Source organism: Dermacentor silvarum, chromosome 8, assembly GCF_013339745.2.
Source record: "Dermacentor silvarum isolate Dsil-2018 chromosome 8, BIME_Dsil_1.4, whole genome shotgun sequence".
In the NCBI taxonomy this organism is placed as follows: domain Eukaryota; kingdom Metazoa; phylum Arthropoda; class Arachnida; order Ixodida; family Ixodidae; genus Dermacentor; species Dermacentor silvarum.
The window spans coordinates 33786838-33800614 of record NC_051161.1 but is presented as its reverse complement, the minus strand read 5'-3'; the positions used below and the strand labels follow the sequence as shown (position 1 = coordinate 33800614).

The following is a 13777-nucleotide window of genomic DNA, read 5'->3' as shown; positions in this document are numbered from 1 at the left end:
AGGAAACTTGCAGCGTTCACCATAGAATTTGTGGAGGACATCCCATGTTGGAGGACGTGTGTTGTAATGCCACTTAAGGTGCAGTACACGCACGCTGAAATTAGGAATTTCTACATTACGTTTTAAGTGATCGAGAAGAGAAGAACTGACTCCTTGAAGCACAGGACGGAGGACTCATTTAGCCAACCAAGAGAGGCTTGTCTGCAGTAGTTTAGAAAGCACGAACTAATGAACGATGGAAAGAAAGAAAGAAAGAAAGAAAGAAAGAAAGAAAGAAAGAAAGAAAGAAAGAAAGAAAGAAAGAAAGAAAGAAAGAAAGAAAGAAAGAAAGAAAGAAAGAAAGAAAGAAAGAAAGAAAGAAAGAAAGAAATGCCTTTGGAAAGGGGGCTCAGGACATCCGAACACCCTCTCTGGATTCGCGCATGGCACTCCTTACCATTGCCTTCGCTAGTAATATGCATCATCATTGCCTGAAATTGGCTCTTACTAACAATTCTATCGTAAGATCTTTTTGTGAATACAGGCCCTCATGTCCACATCACCACCCACCAGCGATCATTGAAAACTAATCTCTAAGGCCATGCTTTGCCCAACTAAAAATGCTATAGACGTGACAAGAGAATGTTATAGCCGCCATGTTTTGCCAATCGCTCACTGCGATGGGCGTCTGTGAAGCAAACTTCGCGTTTCCTTTTCCTTCTTTTTTTTGACAAACTAAGAAAGTAACGGCGGCAATTGTTCTGTCGAACAATTCGAACCATAAGTGCGGTCTTGATGCGAAATTTCAGCAAAACCGAAGCAGCGGTTAAAGCACATTTTTGTTCTTAAGTTGTTAACGGAGAAACGCAGGTTTCTGTAAGCATGACATTTTCTTTTTGCTTTTATTCGTCACACAAGGAACAGCAATCCGTCTTAGTCGCGTCATTACTCTAACTCGAAAGGGAGCCTCCCTCGTAGCATCTCTCTAGGATAATCATATAAACTGAACTCCGGACATGTCACAACGCTATAGATTATACCCTGTCACCCAGCTAACGTTAGCCAAGCTATTCAAAAAAAGATTATGAAATTATGGTGCAAGACACAATTATAAAACATACCGTGTTCGGTCGTCAGAGGTCTGACGACCGAACGCCGTATGCTCGGTCACCGTACGTGTTCGGTCGTGTTCGGTCGTACGTGCTCGGTCATACGTGTTCGGTCGTACGTGTTCGGTCGTCAGACGTCTGACGACCGAACACGTAGTGTAAGTCTTAAAATTGTGTCTTGCACCGTGTTTAGATATTTTTCCCTTTCTTTTTTTGTAGTTGAACAGCTCGGCTAACGTTAGCTGGTACACTCTATATATGCGCCACGCAAGTCTAGGATAACTATATGTTAAGTACTTATATGGTTCGTTACCTAATTACGTATGCGCACTCGCATTCGCACACTCGTCTGCACAACTGCGAACTTCTGTGCGCATCCTCGGACCATTTCGAGTGCCTTTATTTGTATTTATGGAACTTTATACGTGTTCGTGGAAATTTCAGCGTGTTCACGTACTGTCTTTGTGTGGCTTAATTCCTAGACTAGTGGGCAGAACTTTGTATGTGTTCACGCCTGACTGTATCCTGTGTTTTTTTCAGCGCATTTTATGATTTCACTTTGTTTTACATCAGACTGAAAGTAACCGGTGCCACCTAAAGGCATCAACCTCTTCTTTTAAAAAATATCTTGTCATTAAAATAAATTAATAGACAACGAATTATTTATCCTTCGTTTCCGCGGACCTTTCGATTCCTCCCCAGCTTGGCCAGTGCAGAATACCCTCTTCTGGAGCTGAGTTTCAAGAACATAACTAAATTTGCGCTTGGATGAGCGAGGATAAAGCGCAAACGATGCACTGAAGAAGAAAAATCCCGCTTCACACATTAGCTAACTGCTACGTCTCGAAGCTATTCCAGTGCCGATAGGCTGTGACTAATTAGCCTCGTAATCAGTTTACCGCCTCGTTAGCACGACTGTTTTTCTTGGCCCCCGCATATGCAGTGCCTATATCAGGAACTCGAATGGAATAATGGACGTGTCGAGCTCATCTATGTAGCGCATAGTCTGTCAACTCGAAACAATGTATCTTGCTTCTTATTCACACTGCGTTGCCTATGTTTTTATCTCTGCTGTAGTGATTTTCTAGGTTTCACCCGAGCATGCTGTTTACGTTTTTTGCCTAGCAATTGGAGACAGAGGGAGAGAACGCAAGAAAAGGAAAGGCAGGGAGGTCAACCAGACAAGTGCTCGGTTTGCTACCCTACACTGGAGATAAGGGAAAGGGGGAATAGAAACAGGGAAAGATTACAGTATCGAGTCTAGTCGGACTAAAGTTGTCCGGAGAGAGAGGCGTTGGACGTCGCAGCGAGGACAGATAGGTGCTCTAAGGTTTCCTTGCACCTGCAGGAGTCGCACGTCGGGCTATCGGCCATTCCAATACGATACAAGTAAGCGTTCGTAATCGGTACTCTCATCCACCAGCAAGGACTCCTAATAACGAATATACGAAGAACTCGGTGGCGTATTTTATCGGTTTGTTGCAAACAATATCAAGCTGCGAAAACAACGCCTTGTCACGTGTCCGCAACTAATGAATTCCGTCCATAGACATCACAGTATCTACCGTATATATACTATACAATTGAAATTCATACGGACGTTATTAAACTAAACCACTATTGAACTAAATATTCAGTAGAGCATAGCTGTGCTGAGATAGTTCTTTTTGCTTCAGCTGTGCTGCGTAATAACCATACAACGTTGTTTTAAAATTACGTTCACAATGAACTCACTGTGTCACGTTATGGCTAGTAGACCAATGAATATATATATTTTTCGATCTACGTCTCACTATCGACAAGCTTCATGTTTGTAAACGAGAAACCTACGACGCCGCTAACGCGCAGGCGCATAGTAGGTTTGACATTTCTCGTCAAGCCACTTCAATTCCAGGCCGCGGTAATCTGCTGCATAGCTTTTTTTTTCTGTATGATCATAAAGGGCTCAGGACCAACAGCGTCTGCCTTAACCAGCAAGTTCGCGATAGGCGACGGTAGCCATAACGTCATGGCCTGGGGCAGGCCTATATTTAGGTGACATTTTGGCACTGTACCACTCACCTCGGGTGATGATTTTGACTTATTAAACTTTTCTTGATTCATATTGTTCTGAAAACAGTGCGACGACAGAAACTAAGTCCAACTGAGGCTCTAAAATACTATGCAGCGACTTGGTTAAAATAAGAAATCAGAAAGTCGTTCAAAGACGCAAGAGCGATGTAGACAAACCCACGCATAATAAATAATTACTATGTCACACAGTATATTAGGCACGGTACTGACTGCGCGAGCACTCGGTATAGCGCTAGATTTCTCAATAATATTAATATGATGATGTATGTACGATGATACTAGCACTAGTATGATAGGTGTTTCCGACTAATACCTGGTTGAGACATAAGTATGGAGCACTATGACACAGCCTTCCTTGTGGAGTACGGAGCCTTCCTTGCGCTAGGCGTTTTCTATAGACGACCGATCGTAGATCGCTCGCCGTGCGTTATTTTCTGAGACAGAAGCCATTTGTAACTATAGGGGTTCGACCAACTACCGGTCTGAGCCTAACCCGTCTTATGAGACCATTTACGTAAATTTCTTGACCACTATGCTTTTTCAACCTCGCAGACCTAATTACTTTCCCGCGTTCTGAGAACACTTATCACAGGCAAAGCTCGTAGCTCTGCTCACTTAATTCAATAAATAGAAAATAAATAGTCCATCACAAAATGTCACCTACGGTACTTCGCCGTCAGCCCACTTTCTCACGCGTTTGCGCAGGCAGCCGATAGGCCTTATCCTCCAATTTGAATAAAAGTCTCGCAAAAAAATAATGTTTATAATAATAAAGTTCTTTATTCACAAAAGGAGAACCAGAGATCACTGATTGGGGAGGGGAGTACAGAGTAGGGTAAACAGGCCCCCACTCTCGGAAAAAAGCCGCGAGATGTACTTTCATGGCTTCAACAAAGCACGGGCAAAGCAAGTCTACAGAACTGAAAACGATGGCAAGCAGCTACGTATTTGTTTGTAAGGGCTTCCTCCTCTGTGTCAGTTGAGTTCTTCTTTTTTTTTGCGCTTAACGCAACTGAACTGTAGGTATTGCATTAATCTAATGACATGCCCTACACTGCAGGAAATGGAAATGCAATCTCTCCTTGTGCCATCCTTGTACTGCAGAAGGTGAAGCCATAAACAAAAATCAAAGCCCCAAAGAAAGATGGTTGAACGCGAAGCTTTCGCCCATGCAAACTGAATCAAAGTCTATATGTCCAAAGCCAACGACAACGCAACGAACCCAAGAAATGCTGAGCGACCCGATGCAATGCATACGTGATTTGATTGCTTGTGTAGGATTGCATTTTTTTAACGTTGAAGTTGAATGAAGATACATTTCGTTAAGTTGCTGCATAGCCTTTATTTTAGATCCTGTAGCCGTTGATTACACGCACACACTCACCCTTTCACAGACTGCTCTACACTTGCACAGTACTGCCTTGTGATCGCTGTGGTAGACGTTCAGAGGCTCTGCCGTTGCCGATTCACGGGATCGGCCTTACGGGCCCGATCGCGCTCGCGCTTACGTTCGCGTACGGCAGCCTCTTCTTCTGCCGTGCACTGCACCCGCGGCCTACCCATGGTGAACGCCGGGAATGTATTGCGTGACGCGCGTAATGCAGCGCAGGTATATACAGTTCGTCTGGGTAGCGTGGCGTTGCAGTCCACATTGTTCTTAACGGTACAACTGCGTATGCAAACTGTAGTGTTCTACGATTGTGTGCGCAGATGCGGAGATTGTTCTATTGTGTGCGCAGATGCGCAGATAGTTCCATTGTGTGCGCAGATGCGCAGATAGTTCCAATGTGTAAGTTGGCTTTCCTGCAGTGTGCTTTCAGCACTGACGGACGAATCAGTGAGACATAAAAACCTTCGCATTAAAAAATTTAAACTTCTTACTAATGAAAGGTAATATCACATTAAGTTATCCATGTTCTTTCTTGCAACACGCAGTTTGTCGCATCGAAAATATAAGGAGTAAGCATGGGAAGTATCTATGAGATGAATGAGCTTTCACAACGCTGGAACATCGTATGATTTTGTTTCTACTCGATGACCTATTTTTAGCAGATTGCGTACCTTCATTGCGGCTTTGTCGGGAGTATCGAGTGGTGTAAGCATGTTGACGTTGTTCTCAACAAGTCTGAAAGCTGGTATCCTTTGTAAGGATTCATGCTTAAAAACAGAAAACTGCGCGAAAAACACTGGGACAAAGAAAAGTAGACAAGTGTTGTCTACTTTAACGTGTCCCTATGTTTATCGCGCTTATTTGTTCTTAAGCTGTGTGTTCTCGGCTGACAGTCTTGTAACTGTCATTATACTTCTTGAGGTAGACAGAGAGATAGAGAGAGAAGTCATAAGGGAAAGGCATGGAGGTTAACCAGGCTGAGCCCCGTAGGCTACCCTGCACTGGGGAAAGGGGAAAAGGGATTGGAAGAGGAGAAGGAAGAGAGAAGTTCACACCCTGCACATTTGAACAGTTTTCTTGAGATAAATGTCGCAGCCACCTTCGGGCTGCCGTGGTAGCATTGTCGTCATCGTATACGACGGCGCTCTAGTACCGGAAACACCTTGTCGTCATTTCCTATTCCAACTACAAAAAAGAAAGTCGTATGAAAAGCTATTCTGAAGTCATCGGCTCTCCGAAGCAGAACGTAGGCTTATCCGAAAGTTGACGTGTCTTGTTTATTCTGCTAATCCAGAATTTTTCTCGCATTTCTTGAAAGCACCTTTCAGAAAATAAGGCAGAGCTGATTTACGATTAACAATTATGGCTAGCGATGAGCGCATACACAGCTCGTCTTTAGACGGGCAGCATTTCGCAGGTCATCTAAGCGGGGCTGTGATTACAGCAAGCGAGGCTAAGCGATCGGGCGCAAGGCTACTGTGACACTGACTGAAGTCTCACGAAACGTACCCCGGTGCTAGTTATTGCTGTCATAGCTCTTTACGTTAGGCGAAAGTGCATTTTCTTTCGTATCTTGAAGGAGGCTTCGTTTCACTTCCACATCGACTAATGCGCTGGGGGCGATAGAAGTTTCGAACTAAAATAAACCTATACTGACACACGCAACTACGTAGTGTGATGAACTTAGAAAATTTGCAGGCATAGAGGTGGTACTCAGCTGGTGTGGGATAGGGGTAAGTTGAGGTTGCCGACAGGGGCCTTAGCCCTGCAGTGCATATAAAAGCTGAAATTTAAAACAATTAAATTCTAGGATTCTAAACGCCAAAACCACAATCTGATTACGAGGCATGATGGGGATGGCATAAAAAATTATGATAGTGACGATGTACATGCTCGCGATGGTAAGGAAGATGACGACTTCTGAACATCAAGAATGAAAAAGGAAGAATTGTGGAGCGCGCGCAATCTCAGACCTCAGTGGGAGGTCAATAAAGCGACGTCCAATCGCATGTCCGCACTCTGTGCATACATTGAGGCAAGGTGGCACGTAACAGAAAGAAAAACGACAAAACATTAAAAAAAATATTGAGCAGAAATCACTCATTCGATAACTTACCATTCAAGCTACAAATTTTGAACTGGCTTACTTCTTTGGCTTGCAAGCTCCGTTACTACGGACTACATTTCCCGCCCCAATAAGTGAAGTTCACTTTCATACCACACGCTCCCAGGGCGTTCGTATAGTTGCGTAATTTTGTTAGCCGCCGCTACGCTGCGGAGTGTTGGGCGTGCGTTATAATTTCCCGCACCTGCCCCACTCCACGATAAACTCACGCGGCTATGGCGTTACAAACGCCGGTAGCAACCATCAGCGCTACTGTATCACACGCGGCATCGCAATTTGCCGACGCTTTTGTGCGCTGCGCTCTGCTCTTGAGTGTAATAAGTTTCGCTCGCTTGGCGTGACGCGTCAGACGAGAAATTTTATCTTGATTCTGAATCACATTTTGCGCCCACCTCGAAGAACCTCTCCTCGTACCAACCACACCTTAAAGCGAAGCTATCTTCGTCAGCTGTTCCGCATTTGCCAACTACTCAGCCCATGAGGCTTCAGATGAGTCTGGATTGAACTGAGCCAGCCATGGCTGGCCGACAAGCCGTTCCAAGATGTACTGCCGCTCAGGAGAAGGCGAGACACGTGGGGACTCCTGACCGCAACAGCCTCACTTAGACGGTGACGGTGTAACAGGAGAGCTACAGTACGCTTTAGCGTGATCAACTGCGGGTGAATAAGTTAAACCTCAGAATGGGGAGCCACCGTTTCTACTACGGGACATGTCGATCTGACGAAGACAAGTCCGTTTGAAAGACAATTATCCTGTCAAAAGAGAGGAGTAGCCAGCACCGACTACTGGCACCAACATCTCCTCAAATACAGTTAATAAAGAACATTGACAAGTCCACTTGTCGGAACGTTGGCTCCGGAGGCACCCCTTATTCGATCACTGTTGATCATTCCAAGTCCAAACCTTGCTTTAAAACTCTGTCTCGTTTTGAGTGCGCTTTTATTACGTTATATCCGCATACGCAATACCACCTTTCCAACACTATTACAGTCCAGTTGTTACCTCTCTCTGTACCAGAGCGCGAGTGCTATTGGCAGGACTAGCCCATATAAGTGTCAGATGCTAAGAATAAGCCAAGCGAAGAAAATGTGCCGTTGCGACTTAGGTGGTGGAAAATTTAGACCACTCTATTGCGGCGTTGCTCGTTCAAAATTTCTTGATTGGACTATACGCTCGAATGTTCAACAAAATAAAGAAAAGAAAGCTTGCATCTGGCAGAAGAATACAAGTGCCAAAAGAGGCAGCCTGTAAGAAGACACTACATTCCCTTCATGGGGAGCTAGCGTGCTGTTCGTTTGTCATTCACACACATTTGTATTTTACTGCGCCTACCTGAGACGTAGAGCAAATGACGTTCTAAGCGCCTTCATTGATATGCTTTACATGAGACATGGAGAAGTGGAGTTGCAATGAAATCTAATGGTATTCGTGTTCATTTTTTTTTCTCGTCACATTTTGTTTTATCAATTAAGCTTTAAATTGACGGCATTCCCACTATAATGCGACACAATGTTAACCTCATGACTTTGTCAGTATTATGTTAGCCTTGGGACCGTTTAGCCTTATGACGCAAACAGAGCTGACCGAAACACAAACCATTGAAGTTGACGAAGTGCACCGGCTCGTGCGGTCGCTCTACCCTATCAACTGCTGTCATGCCACTTTAGATGCAATGCAAATAATCGCCGCAAATGTACAGCTCCAAACCTTCTTCCCCTTTTGGAATATGCTTTGGAAATATGAAAACGTGTTCCGATTTCATATCTCCAATACCACATATATGAAAACACCTGTGCGTATTAGCCTGGACCAATATTGATCGCATGGGAACCACCTTCTGAGGCTTATATTTCAGGTAACATCACTTCGAAACGAGGTTGTGCCCACCGGTTCAAGCGTACGCTCTTTAGCACAGTCATTCGAAGTGCTTACCCCCTACGCAACTAAATTATGCACAAAATAAGCAATACAATCCAACAAATGTCCTGATAAGGACAGCTGCTATTGAAATACTATATTTTTCGGAAATATTTCAACACGGACAGCAGCGTTAGCCAGTCTATGAGGGTCGTGTCTCTTCTGGTCAGTCCTGATGATACCTGGAGACCTAATCCAAGGTCCAGAGAATGTAGTAACGTATTTCTGAAGTCGGGCTTGTGCCAATCAGCTAGCTTCCTGTTGGCGTGCAAATATGCGAAATCTCCTTTCAGCATCCGTCCTTGAAAGCGGGATTGATAAAGACTGGGCTTCTCCGCGAGCTAATCAAGCCACTTCGTCAGCACGTTCATTGCTGATAATGCCACAGTGGGTCGGTAACCACTGAAAAATGACGTGGCTTCTCTTCTCAGCTAAGTCGTGCATCGCTTCTGCAATGTCAAATACCAACTGTTTATGTGGGCCCCGACGTAATGCTGACAATAAACTCTGCAGTATCGCCTTCGAAAATTGACCATTTGTGTGGATGTTCGCCATGAACGAAGCGATGTGCGACAAGAAGGGCGGAAAGTCCTGCAGCTGTCGACGTTTTCCAGTGAGATATCTTAAAATTTATCGTGGGGGCTTTAATCGGGATGGTAACAGCTGCTGTTGAGCTGTTCGGTGGAGCGAGCCGTCGGTGTATGTGTGATTGTACTCGCTGTATCTTTCATATAAGAGGAAGATGGTAAGCTGTTTAGAGGTGGCGATGACAAGTCTGCTTTATTCTGGATACCAGATACAGTCAGATTGTGGAGTAGAATGAGACATTGAGGAGGCGTCGAAGGTTTCACTACAGCTTTGAAGCCAGATGGTAACGACTCACTCTGAGCTGATGCAGTTTTGCAGAACGAGGTACGTGGTCTCTTCGCGGGTACTTGTGCGCACTTGTGGCGTTTACGCGTAAGCCCAAGGCATAATGTAGTATATCAATCAATGGCGAAACTTACAGTACGGGAGGACACACAAATCATAAGGTCTCTCTCTCGGGGAGCTCCCAGGTTTCGTAGATGAAGAAGCGGTTGACAGGCATCTGTCATTCTTTTTTCAAATTCTTTACTGGAAAGAGATGGGGAATGTCTGTGAGCGGTATGATGCAGTTATATAGAGCGCTTTTTCTAGGTTTTCTGCAATGCAGCTTTCCCGCCCTGACCAACGCAGACAAAACAAGCCTACGTTAGGCCCAAGGTATCCAGGTTCAGGCTTTTCGTAGTTGTCTAGGCCTTCCTCGATGTGCATAAACAAGGGGAACTATGGCGATCGCTCGAGATTACCTCACCACGACGCACATTTCAGTTGCGAGACTCAGGGCACACATAAGGCATCTTGCCCGGACAGCTTCTCACTCAATGCCTCGCTGGTTATGGATGTGGTGATGTGTTGGTGGTGATGTGTTTTTGTATGGTGGTGTGTTGTAGCTGCAAGCGGATTTAACCTGGCAATCGAGGCTGGCAATAGCTCCGCCTGAGCGTCTCTTACGGTGTCATTGGGGTATTTACAACCTGTCGAAACGATCAGTGTCTCTCAGAAACGTAAGAAGGCGTAAATCTTCCTTTCGGGCTATAACGGATCCTTCTGGAATCCTTCTGGATCCTTCATGTGGAAGGCCTTTTTTCGGCAGGTTCTCAAGAAGAGCGTCCCTTTCAGCATGGTAGCTTGGACACGACCACAGAAAGCTTTTGATTCACACACTCCAGCCTGCTTTCTTTAATGTGTGTCCGCTCTTTCTGCGATTATCTTTTTGCGCCTCTAATCTCGCTACGTCGTGCAGGTTTACTTACCTCGTTCTTTCTCTCTCTGAATCTACGCTTAGTGGCGCACAAAGTTTTTTTTTTTTTCAGAATGTCTCGGTTACCGTTTTTATTAAGTGCAAAAAAAAAGAATACGCTTTTCCTAACGTGCACTCATACTGCTCTTTTAAAGAGTCGTTCTACGGCATAGTCAACATGTAAGCACACTCAAAAAAAGAAGAAATTGAAAAGAACGCCGGCAAAATGGCGGCGGCATAACTTTCAAACTTACGTCGTCGATGGCGGCCGACGCCTCGGAGCAAATGTTCTCGTCAGTTCACTGTGAACACCGCAGCCAGAACGGGGAACAACGGTTCCGAGTCCAACGCAACGCAGTCTTCCGATCGGAAAGCAGCGCAGGGATTCCACAGGTGGTTGGCGCCGAAAAGGGGCTGGCAAAAGCAAAAGCGCGCGCGTTCCTGATTTCGCGGCAGAAGCGGCGCGCTGGTTTTGTTCACTCGATGGAGAATGAACGAAACTATAAACTGGAACAGACAGAAAAGCTAGGGAAACGCTAACGGCGAGCGAGAACAAGGTGACGGAGACGCGAGAGAGTTAGAAAGATTACCTGTTTCTACTAAGCGCTTTTGTGGCTGTTCTGCCTAAGACGTTCGCCACGCAGAGACCACACCTACGTCATAGGTGCCTTCATCGTCGCCGATTTCGAAGTTCGACAGATCGGAGATTGAGAAGAATGCCCGGTCGACACCGAACAGCGAGCTAGGATGAGCCATGGACGAACAGAATTTCTTCCTAAAGTCGATTGCTCAGCGTACTTTTTTTTTCTCCGCTAGAAAAAGAAATGCGCCTATATTTTACAAGCAGTCGAAAACCAGTTCCAACATTGCTCAAGTGAAAAGCCAAAGTTAACAAATAACTTCACGAGGCCAGGCGAGTGCCGATGGCTAATACCTGTCTCTCCGCACTGCAATCATAGAAGATTTATACTGGTCACTGCGACAATGTATCGTTCTGCAAAGGCGGATAAAGAGAAGTATTGAACGCGCGAACACCTCTGACTAAACAGCACACCGAGAACGAGAAAAAAAGAAGAAACTAAACAAAAACAAGGGCAGTTTTAGCAAGTCTGAGCCACTGCGACCAACAACAACTAACGACCAGGGAAGGACGACGGAAGCTGACCGCTAAGCGGACCTCTATCAACCAGGCACCATGCACCGCAGTGAATAGGAACACCGGGGTCGCAGGCGATGCAAAACGAAACAGGGGAAAAGAAAGTAACGAGAACACTTAATCGCAGCAAAACGATCAAGCTGGACGCTGGAAGGACCCAGCCCGGGGTTGTGACGAAGGGGGCCGAAACGAGCCCGCAGAGTAGCGGCAGAAACGAAAGGAGGCAGCAAGTGGGTCCCGTCACGGCGGACGCATCGGGCGACGGCGAGCTACGGAGACGTTCGGACGAAGGAGCGCCGGCGGCGGCGACCAACCCTCCCTCCGCAAAGAGAGGCGCCGGAGAGTCCCTCGTAGTCGCGCGGCGGCTCCCGGAAAACTCGCGGGCGGTATCAAAAGCGGGAGATGCTCGCCTCTCCCGTGGCTAGTCGGGATGAGGCTAGTTCCCGGATCTGCCGCCAGGAGTTTTTTAGTCGCTTCCCCCTTCCAACTAGGGACGTGCCGTTAGCGGCGCCGGGCGGCCCGGAGGCATCGCCGAAGGAGAAGCGACACGTGGCCTGGTAGCGGCGCGCTCTCACGCCCGCCGCTCGATGCGCATGCGCGGAAGAGGAAGCGGAGGAGAGAGGTAGGAGGGCGTTGGTATAGCGAAGCTGGGACGCCGCCGCTCCTTCTTGCTCCCGCGCCTCCACAGCCCGATCCGTGGAAGTAGTAGTAATAGCCTCGGCAAGGCTTTCCCAAAGTGTCGCTGTCTCTGTTAGGACAGCGGGAAGAGGACGAATGCAGGATGTGTGAGGACGACGAGCATCTCAGCCTTCCATTTTATCGTGCGGGAAAATTTTATATTGCTCTAGAGCAGGTCTTATTACCCACCTCAACTTGTTCGTTTGAAGTTTGTCCTAGTTTTCAAACTTGGTTACTCCCAGAATCCCGTGGCCACGCCTGTTAGAGTTCTGTGTGCGCTGCGCTACCCGCAACGTTCCGGTAGGTCCATCTCGCGTACAGACCGACCGTAAGCTCCCACGACTCCTGAGCAGTCATAAATGATCCACGTGTATTCACTCGTCGTCTTCCGACTATGTTTGTAAATCTAGTGTTGAATGGCACCACCGCAGTTTCGCTGTCAAGTTTTGTCAGGCGGTCGTGTTAGAGTCGCACGCGCAACATCGCCTTTCGTTCTTTTGTGTTTGCTTGTCTTTGTTTTTGTAGTTGTTTCTTTCTTTAAATGGAGGACAGATAAAGTTTGGTTGGCCAAACTAGCGCCAAAAGACAGGTAAGAACGCAAGTAGACTCATTGAACCGTGAAGTGATTACCAATTTTCGAGGACATTATTAATAGAGAAGATGAAAGAAACTTGAGAGAGTTGGACTGCGGGGTGTTGATGGTACTTAGTCTTGTGAATAAAAAAGACGGAAGGGGCCGACACTCAATATACCTTGTATTATGAACCCTGTGATGAGCCGCCAAAGAGCCAGATGGCGTCATCAAGTACAGGAACAAGGATCGGCTACTTGTATCAAGTAAAAGAAAATAATTTGTCCTTTGTTCGACGCTAATCCCTCCGTGATCTTCTCCCGGGAGAATTAGCATCGCACACTGAACAAACCCTTACAGCTCTCTTTCCTGATCAGCTGTCGCTGTTTGTAGCTTTCACTGTACTGCATAAAAGTCATGAGAAGGACTACCCATGTCTTTATCGGCAATTAAAACGTTTACCCGCCGCCTAGGCTGCACAGGTATGGCGTCATCCCGTTCTGTGAATAATTGAGGACTCATTTCGCAGCTCAGGCCGCATTCCAATAGGGGCGGCTTGCACGATAACCTGCGTTTGTACAGACCCATGCAAGTCAAAAAACGCGTGGGGTAAAAAAATATTCCAAGACCTTCAACGCAGCTTCTCCGGTACCCCACATATACGTTCGTCCCATGTAAATGTTCACTAATAAGTCTTATTACTTTTTAAGGTGAAAGCCTTAGGTGTCTATGTTGACGGTGCCCTTGGCGTGCCCTTGGCGTGCCCTTGGCGGTGACCTTGGCAAAACTGCGCCGTGACGAATAATGGCCGACGCGGCAAAAAATGCTCGGATTGACGTCACATTTCTCAGAGAGGTTCCTGCAAACAAAATAAATTTGTGGCTTTGAAAAGAAAATTTCGTACATTTCCGTCTGGGTGAGAATCAAACCCGGGCCTACGGATTGCGAGACGA

General features: G+C 46.3%; 1 protein-coding gene across 1 annotated transcript in view; it reads right to left on the bottom strand.

The window, feature by feature from the left end:
• LOC119461001 (glutamate receptor ionotropic, kainate 2-like) overlaps window positions 1–11971 on the bottom strand; it is a 354408-nt gene extending 342437 nt beyond the window's left edge. Inside the window, exon 1 of the mRNA XM_037722174.2 lies at window positions 10674–11971. The gene's annotated coding sequence lies outside the window, so the exon portion shown is untranslated. The remainder of the gene's footprint in view (window positions 1–10673) is intronic.
• Between the last annotated feature and the right edge of the window lie 1806 nt (window positions 11972–13777).